We start from the raw sequence: 12634 nt of genomic DNA on the forward strand, positions 1-12634 counted from the left end.
GAGGAGGGAGCTCTCCCCATAAATGCATCCTCGCATATGCATGGTGTGTGTGGAGGAATCTCCCATGTGGGCTAGGTGGGTACGCACTCTCAATTGTGTGTGACAACTTTTGCCTCATTTCTCCACATAAATCAAACCCCATATCCCAAGTCTAAGATACCCCCTTCTCAATTTTATAATATGTTCAAATATCTAGGAGGAGAAGTGGAGGGTTGGCACAAAGAGGCTTGCCACCTCATCCTACTTTCCCCTTTATTTTACTAATATTTCTTGGACTATCTACACCCCTCACACATGGGTTTATCCCACATGGAGGGAATAATCCAATATAATATCCATCTCCACCTATTTTATATTACTTTTCCCATGGTCCTTGGGCCATGTCTCACTAAATGCATGCATGGGGCCACCTAGGTGGAGGAGTGGCACATGGGGAAACCATGCCACCTCAACATTTTATAATATTACTACCATGGATTATGTACAACACACCTATCGGTCCCCTTACGTGGAAGGGAGGCACATGGTCATGCCCTACCACCTCAACTCTGGGCCCTATGCACACCATATTTTATTATTCTATTGCCATACAAACAAGCACAGACAAATATTTATGCCTTTTACCTTAGTCAAATTTATCCATAACAACACACACACACACACACACAGACACATGCACGCATGCATTCATGCACACATGCACACACACATACGCACACACACATACATACATACTTGCAACAATGAGGAGCACTTGGGAGCATTCGCCCTTTCTCCACTGCTCTTTCAGATAGAGGAGACCTGATGGCTTACTAGAGCACATTTGTCAGATTCTATGTTGTGGATTGGGCTATCTTTAGGGGGGGGATCCAACGATGTTAAATCACTCCCCTATAGTGTTACACCTAGAGAAACTCTACCCTGGCCTCAAAAATGGGCTTGCATTCCAGATGGTCTACTATAGGAGGGGGGGATCCATAGGAATCCTAGCAAGCACCACGATGTTAAAGCACTCCCCTATAGTGTTACACCTAGAGCAACCCTACCCTAGACTACCCCAAAAAGGGGCTTGCATTCCATATGGTCTACTATAGGAGGATGAGGTACAGTAGTCCATAGCCTCGATTTGACAGAGCCAAAGGATGGGCATCTTGGGTTGCAAATTCACCCTTAGGAGCAACAAGAAGCTACAACCATAGGCCCTTTGATAAAGACAAGCCGTGCAAGAGCGTAAGCAAGCCTTGATATGGGACCTAGCCTCCATATACAGTCTACGACATAAGGATGCTAGTTTTTAGTGGCTCAGAGACAATTATGCAAGCGTGAGGTCGGTTGGTGAGGCGAGATTTGTTGGCACTTTCCACTTTTGGAGAGAGACTAGCAAGAAGAATTATTGCAGCCGCTACTTTGAATGCTTTGGTAGGTGTTTACGATGCCACGTAGCTTGTAGAAACATTTACAGAACCCACTATCGTGTCATCTCAGAGAAGAGCATCAATATTGGCTCAAGCAAAGCAAGAAAATCTTTTGTAAAAAGTGCATCAGTTGGAGTATACAAGAAATATTGTATATACATATCAAATTTTAATATATACTTTTCTTTCTTCCCAGATGTTGGGTATTTTACAATTTCATTGAATTTGATTATGTAAAATTTGTATTCTCATTGTAAACAATTATTGTGCTTCCTCAGTCTGGCCCAAAATTACGCTCGTGCACACATGCCCTCTTCTAGGGCCTTTTCTAAAATGTTTTTTGGGGGAAGCATCCCTCATGCTACATAATACACCATGGTGGATGGTTCCCCCAAAATTCTTTTTCAAAAAATGCCCCCTTCTCCCTCATGGTGTATTACGTAGTAATACACCATGGTGGATGCTTCCCCCAAAATTCTTTTTCAAAAAATGCCCTAGAAGGGGGCATTTGTGCATAGGCATGAATTTGGGCTAGACGGGAGCCCCGTTTGGCCCAAAATCACACCTTTGTGCACATGCCCTCTTCTGGGGAATTTTTGTTTAATTGGGCGTAGCATCTCCCATGTATTACGTAGTAATACACCATTGGGGATGCTTGGCCCAAAAGAATTTTTCAGAAATGCCCCCTCGGATGGGGTATGTGCACACTGACATGATTTTGGGCCAGACGGGGGTTCCCGTCTTTGGCCATTTTTCACGTGTGCATGCACATACCCCCTCCCGGGACTTTTTTTTTGGGGGAAGCATCCCCAATGGTTAACAAGCCCTAAATAATTGAAAGTATGTATAGTTGATGAAAAATTTTTCATGCCCTTGATTGGGCCTCTTTTTTAAAAAACTTCCTTTGATGTGCAAGTCCTAATTTCATTACAAACATACTAATTTGCACAAAATATTATTAACAAATTAAAAAAAATCAAAGAGAAGATTAAATCATTGCACGAACACTTTGCACAGATCCAATTTTTCAAGAAGAATTATAGTGTCCAAAGGTATTCTATTACTAGAAAAAATTTACAACCATCTTTGCACAAAATTTATTCTGATAACCAAAATTGGTGTCCATAGACAATACAACAACAAAAAATCACTAAACGATACAGCAAAATATCTATGGACTAAGTAGTAGGTCGCCTCTGACTCTCGCCCTACCAGCAGCTACATGTCTTTTGTCAGAATCGTGACCCTCTTGGCATGGATTGCGCATAAGTTCATGTCCTCTCAACAAGGGTACAGGAGCCATTTTTGCTACCTCTTGTAAGGTGGCCACTTCGCTTGATTAAAGATGATAATCATCCCTCTAGGATTGCATAATCTCTTTGACCAATCGAGCAAATAGAGTTCTCTTGATTAGAGGTTCTATGCTCTTTTGATGTTCTTGATCTCAAAAAGCACCTACATTCTAGGCTTTCTGCGATGCCTTCATCTAGGGACGACTCCACCTCCACCTCCACCTCTACCACCTAGTCTATTGCCACATTTGCCTTTGCCTTTTGCTATTCGCTTCAATTATGGCAATGTTTTTCCACCTTGTCTAGATCGTGGAAAATCTTGAGTGGCATTGTGCCATGCTAGTTCTCCATTTGTTGCCTTGCTTGTTGAGCCAACTGAATCCTTTTCTGCCTTGCATATTCTTGCACTTTGGCCCATTCTTCCAATCTGCATCTTTTTCACTCTTGTTCTTTTGCTTTGCTTTCTAGCTGCTAAGGTGCCTTGGGCTGGTTCACCTCTTGCTAATCTGCCTCTGGCTATCTCTAAGGGTTTAATTGTTCCCCGTGATCTCCTTCTTCATCGTCTATGTGTTCATCACTTTCTGACCTCTCCTCCTGCTCCTGTCTCCTTTTTCATCTATCTTTGATCATTGCATTGTATACATGGACTCGGATTGGGAATCTTGTTCTTGTATCAACCAGCCTTCCAGTCTACTTTGTTTTTTCCATACCAGTGATGGTGAGGCTAAGGGAGATGTGAAGGTAGGAAGGAATGTACTGGTACGAGAGAACACTGTGGTACTAAGATAATGAAGGTATTTGCATTTATATAGAGGTACATTTATTTTGGATATCATAATTATTTACCCCTCCCCCTGCCTTCTCGTTGCCTCCTCGCCTCCCCCCTGCCTTCTTGTTGTCCCCTCGCCTCTTGCCTCTCAAATCTCAAACTTAAGCTCCCTTGTGCTTGTAACAATTATTGCTTGAATGTTTTGGAATGTAAAAATGAAGTGTTGGATCCACAAGTACAAAATTTAACGCTTCCTTAAAAAGAAAAATGAGACAATTAATCAAATGTCCACAAGAAATATTAAAGTGCACTTTTGATTAACATCAATGTACATTTGGTTTAGCGATCCAATGCTTTCCAACATGACTTCTAATTGCTATCCAACTTCTATGTTTTTGGGAAGCTTGCGAAGATATCCATGAATGCCTTCTTTTACTTATTTGAGTTCGACGAACTACGTGGGATAAATCTATTTGCAAAGCTTTATTCCTTGCATAGGAGGACCAAATTATACCATTATGGAGCCACTAAAACATCTCTTAAAGAGCATTACTTCCTTTAATCCCACCTCCATGCCATGTACTCTTGAAATAAGCACCTCAAGCTCTAGCCCTTGGTCACTCCAAACATTCAATAAACCATATTGGTGAAGAAACCATGGACCATGAGCATAAAGAATGTGCTCATACATAGGAAAAATACATGAGGTAAAAAAGAAAAAATTAATTGCAATTAAACCTTTGAAAAAATCAAAGACCAAACACACCATGTAGTGAATAATGTGGGATTCACCCCATCCATCTACCATGTCTTCAATGAACTCTTTCATGATTACTTTATATAATTGCACATCATGATCGTCTATAGAAGTCTTCCTCAAGATCTTTATCATATTGTCCAATGCTTTCCAAACATGTATTCTCAAGGTTCTCACATGAGGATCAACCTCCAAATTAGTGGTGCAAATCCAATGCATATTTACTCGATTTTTTGCTTGATTGGACAAAAATCTTCCTGCTTTTGAGCCCCCCATGGACACTTTTTTTGAAAGGTTTCTTAATTTTCCTGACAATTGTGTGTCTTTGATTAGCTTACATTCCCTCCATGTAGACCCATGCTCGAGAGTGAAGCTTTGACCCTTGCTTTACATGATGCCGCTCTCTCCTCTAGTTCCAGGTTCCATACATATACAATATGCAAGTAAAGCAACTTATAAATGAGCCACATCTCCACATGCAACACACAAAAAATCACTCTTTGTAATGGAATGTTTAATATTGGATTTTAATTTTTATCAATCTGATCTCTATTAGGTGTAACATCCTGATTGCAGCTCATTACTCCATTGCTCCACTACATCTATTCTATGACATCATTCATTACATCTAAGTTAGCATTCCCAAAGTATTATCTTCTTTTTATTTCCTCTTTCCCTCTATGTATTCCTATGTTACTACCTCGAAGTTGTTGTGACTGCATACAATAAAGACATGGATATGTCACATTTGCACTCAATTCCATTCTAGACATACACTTCAATGTTTTAAGATCTCCTGCCATGTGCCATTCACTTTAAACAAGCCAAACCCTTCAACTTGAAGCAAATCTCCTTTCATTTGGGCATCTATGACACTTGGAATTGGAGATCTATCAAAGACCTATTTCAAGAATGAGTGTGTCTCTTTAGGAAATTCAGATGCGGCAAGCCACCAAATGTACTTTTTTGATTGCACACAATCTTTCCTAACTTCCTCCTAACTTCCTTATATTTGGCATGTCCAAGGGCTTTGTTCATCAAAGTAATACTAACCCTCTCCAACTTGTGGCCTTTTACAACATCGCACTCATCCAATTTGATAATGAAGACTAACTTTCCTTCACAATCTGAAAGATTATAGGATTTACACGATTAGAAAATATTTTAATAAAAATTATAGCTCTCTAAACAATATAATTGTAACCTACCCCATGCTCTCTAAACAATATAATTATAGCTCTCTAAACAACATAATTGTAACCTACCCCCTGTTATCATGTTGTAAAACTCCACCATTGCAGCTTGGACCCTACATACATCTAGAAAGACATTGTTATACTCCATATACTGAAAGGTGCTTGGTCCTTGCCCCCTTTGGTAGTTTATCCTCCTTTCCTTTTGATCTGTTAGCCATTTGTCTTGTTTGTGCCTTCCAACATCATGCTTTCTAAGATGTATAAATCCATCCAACAAATCCTAGACAACATAATTTATTTTTCCCCTTGCATTTCTAACATATACTGTTCTCAGCAATAAAGGATTCCTTATACCTTGACCTCGAAGTGCATTTACAAAGACATTATATACAACTAAGTAACCTTGCCAACTAATGCCAGCAGCATCACATACATTGACAACTTTTGATGGATCTACAAGATTCTCTAAATTAGTTGTAACCTCTTGCAATATTGCATGTTGCAATGCAAGCCAATGGAGATCCCTAAGAATAGAAATGAATTATTTCTTCTTAAGCACACTCTTTACAACATAAAGTTTGTTAGATGAATCTCTTCCAATAACCTCCTTCATAAAATTTCTGCCAAAAGCATGATAACATTATAAATATATGTGACTCATTTTCAAGTACTTACCTTGTAGCTTTCACCCTGCGCTTCCTTACTCCACCATCATATGCCAAGCTCTCCATTGGTTGCATAGGCTGATCCTATGCTTGTAATCTAGAGGGGTTCTTTTTATTCTTTTTAATTCCGTAGTCAATGTAGCAAGCTCTTGTTGGATGGACCAAGTCATTTTCAACAAATTGTTCTTCTCATCTATTAATCTTGTGATTGTCTCTTGTGACCTTTCTTTTGCAATTTCAGAATCAGCATGTTTTTTTTGCTCTTGGGTTAGTTGGTTATGCATGGTATTTTTAAGTATCTTTGTCTCTCCTTCCATTCTCAACAAGTGAACCTTGGCGAATTGTGCTTCAGCATTGGAGTGGCCGATGCATTTACAATACCCTAGTAAGCCTTGAAGACCATCTCCTATGTATTGAATCAAACTCGTCACATTTTCAAATATAGGTGGAGCATTGTGTCAAAGTATCCACTAGTAGGTAGAGTCCACCAACACTCCACAAGTCGACATGCTTTGCTCCTTGTTGTCATAATTGGTCTACTGTTTCTTTGTCGACAATCATGTGTCCATGGCGTGGCATACTCTAGTGCAACTCCAATGTGCAAGGTGCTTTTTCGCAGCTTGTTGGTGCAATCTTCCAATGGAACCATGAGAGGGATTTAGAAATAGGGCCTTAGATCATAATTCAAAGGAGCAAATATCTACAAGGGTAAAGGATCGAATAGGATCAATGCATGCAAGTTTGGAACAAAACGATGAGAAGAAATTGGATTTGAATGTTGAAAAGTGCTCTATGAATGAGGGATTGGAAGATGATTACAATGAGAAGGAGTAGGATTCAGATGTTGAAAAGTGATTTGGGTGCATAGGCATGGTTTGGGGGAAGGCTTGGAAGATTTTTGGGCCATTTTGGGTGCTTCATTTTCAATGTTGTTAGTAGGACAAGATGTGTGGTGATAATCACCAAGTTGATTTGCTCTGAAAAAGAAGAATTAAAATATCCACAAGGAGACTTTAAAACACTTGGTGATGTGTTAGAATGTGAAATTATAGACATACAAGCATAGAGGATTCTTTGGGATTGGGATGAGATCATTCCAAAGACTTTTCTTCTGATATCACATGTTAAAACTTATCTTGAGGGAGGAAAGGTGGACATTTTGTCTTGCTTTGGAGAAGTATTAGAAGTTGGAAAATTTTTTGGGCTATGTTCATAATATGATTTGTATGAGCTAAGTCATTAATTTGATACGTGAAGGAATTATTCAAAGTGAAATTGATAGTAGTTCACATTTGTAGGTGGGTAACACTATCACTTGGGGGTAGCTTTCTTGAAATCCCATTTGCTAAAAATGGTTTATTTCAATGTGATGGAAGACACAAGAATGTAAAATTTAAGGTTAAAAAGGCAAGGAGTTAGTGGAATAAGTGATGCATTAATAGGGATCGATGATAAATTTACTTATATTGGCCAAGAAGTCCTTATTGTATTTGAGGATATCGATGCCATTTATGGTATAAGCAATGTAGTCACAGGGATCGATGATAAATTTAATGATATGGGCCATGAAGTCCTTACTCAAATTGAGGATATAGATGCAATTTGTGGGACAAATAGTGTAGTCACATGGATTGATGGTAAATCTAGTGACATTGGCCACGAAGTCCTTACTAGAATTGAGGAGATTTATGCAATTTGTGGGAACATTGATGTAGTAACATGGATCAATGATTAAATTACTAATACTGGCCATGAAGTCCTTATTGGAATTGAGGATATTGATGTAATTTCTAGGATAATTTATGCAGTAACTATGATCGATGACAATAATGACATTGTACATTAAGTGCTTACTGGGGTGAAGGACATCAATAATATCTATGGAAGGATTGATGACACTCACAAGATGGTTATTCAAAAAGGGAAATATTTCAAGAAGGAAAATTTTATGGTAGGATCCATGGAAAGAATCAAGCTCATTCCCTTGAGAGTGAGTGAATATTCCATCATTCAAAAAACTAGAGTTCCCGCATCCATTCTGTCAATTGTGATTGACATTGGTCATGAGGGTATACATAACCCAACACCTATTTGTGATACTGGTAGACTTGATGTTTGCAATGAAATGGAATTGATGAATAGACAACATACTCAATTAAATTCTTTTGGATTTAAATCTGTGTCTAAAATTATTTTGTTTCCAAGATATTACAAAGCATTAAATAGTTCTCAAGGCCAGTCTTAACATTTGACTTTACAGATGAAGATGTGCTAGGAGAAAATTTTCAATCACTAGACAGTGGTGTCACCAATCAGAAAAGAAAGTTGCTAGGCTAAAAATGAAAGCATGTAAGTGTTAAGAGGCAATGAATCATGGCACCACTTCCAGAACCCAAGAGGCATGTAATGCTATTTGAACATAATATACAAGAAACTATAATGAAATTTTGATGTAAGAAACTTTGCCTTAGAAGAGTTACAAAGGAAGATTGTGAGGCTATACGTATAAATCTTTGGAGCAAGACAAGGCCAAATAGAATAATCATCTTCTTTAAGAGTTTTAATGATCTGAATACAACTTTAAAAAAATAATACCAAACCTTGATTGATACCGATGGTCAATGGGATAGTCATTTGTAATTGATGGTATCCGTTGTTGTTAACTAGATTATCACATGGAACCTATTGGTGCATTTTGGAAGAGGTAAAAAATAATCATATGGTACCTACTAGTGCATTTGGGCAGAGGTAAAAAATAAAGTGATTCATGTAATAGCTCATGGAAATGCATGCACTTTGAAAGGACAAAGAAGCACCTTGAATGCAGCTACCATGACTTTAAAGAAAATCTTTGAAGGCAATGCATTGCCACAACCTCATCTTTCACAAACAATGCCAAATGGAAGTATCGGTTGTTGTTGGAATTGGTTCTTACAAAATTTGATGTGGAGAATTTTGCAATGTGAAAACACCATCAAAGAAAAGGATGTCAAATTTCAAGACATGTGATGAATCAAAAAGTTTCATTGAGCATAGAAAATGTGAGAAACTTCAAGGAAGATATATAAAATTGAGACCAATCCATTTACATTATGCACAAGATGCTAGAATGTTGTATGCTCATGGCAGGCTGGAAGCTGTTTCAAATATCACTAAGCCTATGTGCATCACCATTGATGCCATGGATCAAAATACAATAACTTTGCCAAGGTACCAATGCACCCCAACCTCCATTAGATGCCAAATGTGGAGCAAAAGCACACTTGTGTGGAGTATTAAGACATGGATGCCAACTCTTTTGTGATGTAGGGATTGATAGCTTGCATGAACATGATAGTAACCAAGTGGAAACATCCATCATGAAAGAAATATGGAAGGTCAAGGATGCACGTGGATGTTTACTTTGCATTCTACATATACAAGATGATAATTTTTAAATTTGTGCTCTATGTTGGTTGGTTTGAAAATAGTTGAAGAAGTGGAAATTGTCTTTCTTCTTGTCCCCTTATTGTCTACCAAAAAGGGATAATCAAAAGTAGTTATCTTGAGGAGGATAGTAGATTGGAGAGGACTCATAGATCCAAACTTAAAACAAGGAGATGGGGCACACAAATCCACACTACCTCTATGTCAACCTCTGGTTAACAGGACACTCAGGATAAGTTCCAACTTGGTACAAAGGAGCTCGGGTGGAGACCATATAGGAGAAGGTATAAGGATGTGGATGAAACTAGTTTCTAGGAAGGTGTGACTCCACAAATCATGGAGACGCATGGGATATAGGTAGTGGCATTGTCGCCATTAAGGGATGAACAAAAATTAGAAGGTAGTAATCTTGACTGAGGCAGTGAGCTAACCCATATAGAAATAGATATGTTAGATAGAGAGAACTTAGTACTACTTCAAGCCTCATTCGAGGCAAGGGAAGGTGAGCGTGGAGAAAGTCTTTGCATGTGTGTGTAGTTACACATTGTCATATACTTCTATCTTCTAATGATACAAACATTATTTGTTTATTAAGCTAGTACTCTATTCTTTTTCTATTCAAGTGTGCAAGAAATTGCCTTCATACGGTTTACTCACACAAGACGTCGCTTGATTCGGTAAAATTCTACATTGGCATCTTTCCCCAAAAACATTGTTTCTAGTGGAAACCTTGCATAACCACCGGGGAAGTGCAAGAGAGGGCATCTTTTACATAAAAGAGCACCTTCTACAAGATGTGCACACACCCACCCATGTTTGGGCATGGGAGTAGTTAGTCAACTAGGGTGACAGGGGAAATGGCCATCAACATTTTACAATCCTGTTGGTGACTCAGAGATGTGTTGAAATTCTTGAGTGGGAAATTGAATGGATTGACCATAGAAGTTTATAGAACTGAGCACAAAAAAATTCATAGTAGCATCTTATGTTGACCCGAGTGGAGCTCCAAAAGCCACTTGATTTATGTTGGTGAGAGATGTGTTGAAATTGTCGAGTGGGAAATTGAGTGGATTGACCATAGCAGTTTATAGAACTGAGTACAAAAATTTTCATAGTAGCATCTTATGTTGACCCGAGTGGAACTCTAAAAGCTACTCGGTTTAGTAGGCTATTACAAAAGATTCTCTCAGGATAGTCCAAAACACCAAGTCATAAAAAACAACAACAAAATCATGCAAAGACAAGTCAACTCCATTTTTGGAAAAAAGCCCAAAAATGTGCATTTTTTCAAAATTATAGGGACAAAATATACATTTCATGTCAAAAATTTTTAAAAACTAGTACTATTATGGAAAAAAATGCATAAAATACTGCTTAGATTTTACTCTAGAACCCAAAAATGTATAGTATTATCACTTGACAAGAGTGTTCTCTTCTTTAATTTTAAAAATATGACAAATTGCAAAGGAGAAGGAAGTGCTTCATTCAACTAAGAGAGTTGCTAGTGCTTGTGCTTTAAAATACAAATTGTTTTCTGTGCAAGTGTCCATATATTTTTGACTCAAATCCATATATAAGGATTTCTACATCCTACAAATCAAGCATGTCCACATATCGATGAACTCCATACTTTTTCCTTTTGTTGCATTGTTTAAGAACCTCTAGATGACATGTTCCCTTAAATGCATCGGTTGAAAGAATTTTTAATGAATTGAATTCCACATAAGTAACAACATTTCCCTCATGGATACGTAAATTTGTACCAATATACATTTCTAGAACACTTGTTGTACATAGCATGCTCTCCACAAATCGATAGTTTATAAAATTGATATTAGTTTAAGATGTAATATAATTTGATGAAACACTTTTACATTGGGCTAGTATATTGTTGAACAAAACAACTTTTCTTTTTTATATAAAATTGATCAAATGTTTGACATTTAATATATTTTGATATTAAGATGTAGGTATAGAGAGTCCACAGCCATGGAAGAGATTTATTCAAAGCAAACATGTCTCTAGATTTAGATAGAAGTCCAATTATTCAAATGGTCAAATTGTAATGGCCGTGATTAGTACAAATTATCGGTTACTCTATTTCATCTATTGGTTCGATTGAGAGCTCTAGCCTTTGCAAAAAAATAATTTTTAGTTTAAAAAGGCTAGATTTGGGAGTGTGAATATGACAACAGTTGTCTTTTTGACAAATTGATGGAAATTTGGTTTTGGGAATCCACTTTGTTGATAAACATGAAGAGAATAAAAAATTTGTCTGAAAAAAGGAAAGCTTTTGTTAATAGAACAAATTTTCATCCAAAAAATAATGAATTTTGATACATGAATGAACAAAAATATTGGGCAAAGAACATTGTGATGTTAAAGTTCCATTGATGAAAAATTTTCGTCAAGACAGATTTTCTTTTTCCGTCGACAAAATATCAATCCATTGATGAAAATATTTTCCACATCGATAAAATTTGGGATTCCAAAATCCAATGGGATTTCAAAATCCAAGCGGGATTCTAGAATCCCAAATTTCCATTAATGGAAAAAAGTTTCTGTCGATGAAATTTGGGATTCGAAAATCCAATGGCGATGGATTGAAATTTTTGTTGATGAAAAAAGAAAATCTATCGATGAAAGTTTTACATGATGAAAAATTTTCCCTTCTAATTGGATGAAATTTGCATTCATTCATGTTCAAAATTTTCCTTTTTTCGGATGAAACGTTTGTTTCATCCACAAACATTTCTATCCGTGCAACTTTATGAACAAAGTGGATTCCAAAATCTAGATTTACATCATTTTTAAAAATGACAACTATTTTCATCTTCATGATTCATCTTTAGATCGAAATAAAGTAAACCACTAAATTATACTACTCACAATCATCTTAAATTTGATCGTTCAAATATTTTATTTTCTTTCTACATTTATCAAAATATTTTCTTTCAACAGCCTCTTCTTTGGCTATGGACTATGTATACCTACTTATCTTAACACCAAATATATGATCTAATTCAATTATTGGGATGAACTTCAATGATTAGGATGAAGTTTTCATAGAAAAAAAAGCACATTTTTGTGATTAGGTTGCCCAGGTTGCTCAAA

Source organism: Dipteris shenzhenensis, chromosome 21 (assembly GCF_047967505.1).
Source record: "Dipteris shenzhenensis isolate YYH24624 ecotype China chromosome 21, Dip_SZ_1.0, whole genome shotgun sequence".
NCBI lineage: Eukaryota > Viridiplantae > Streptophyta > Polypodiopsida > Gleicheniales > Dipteridaceae > Dipteris > Dipteris shenzhenensis.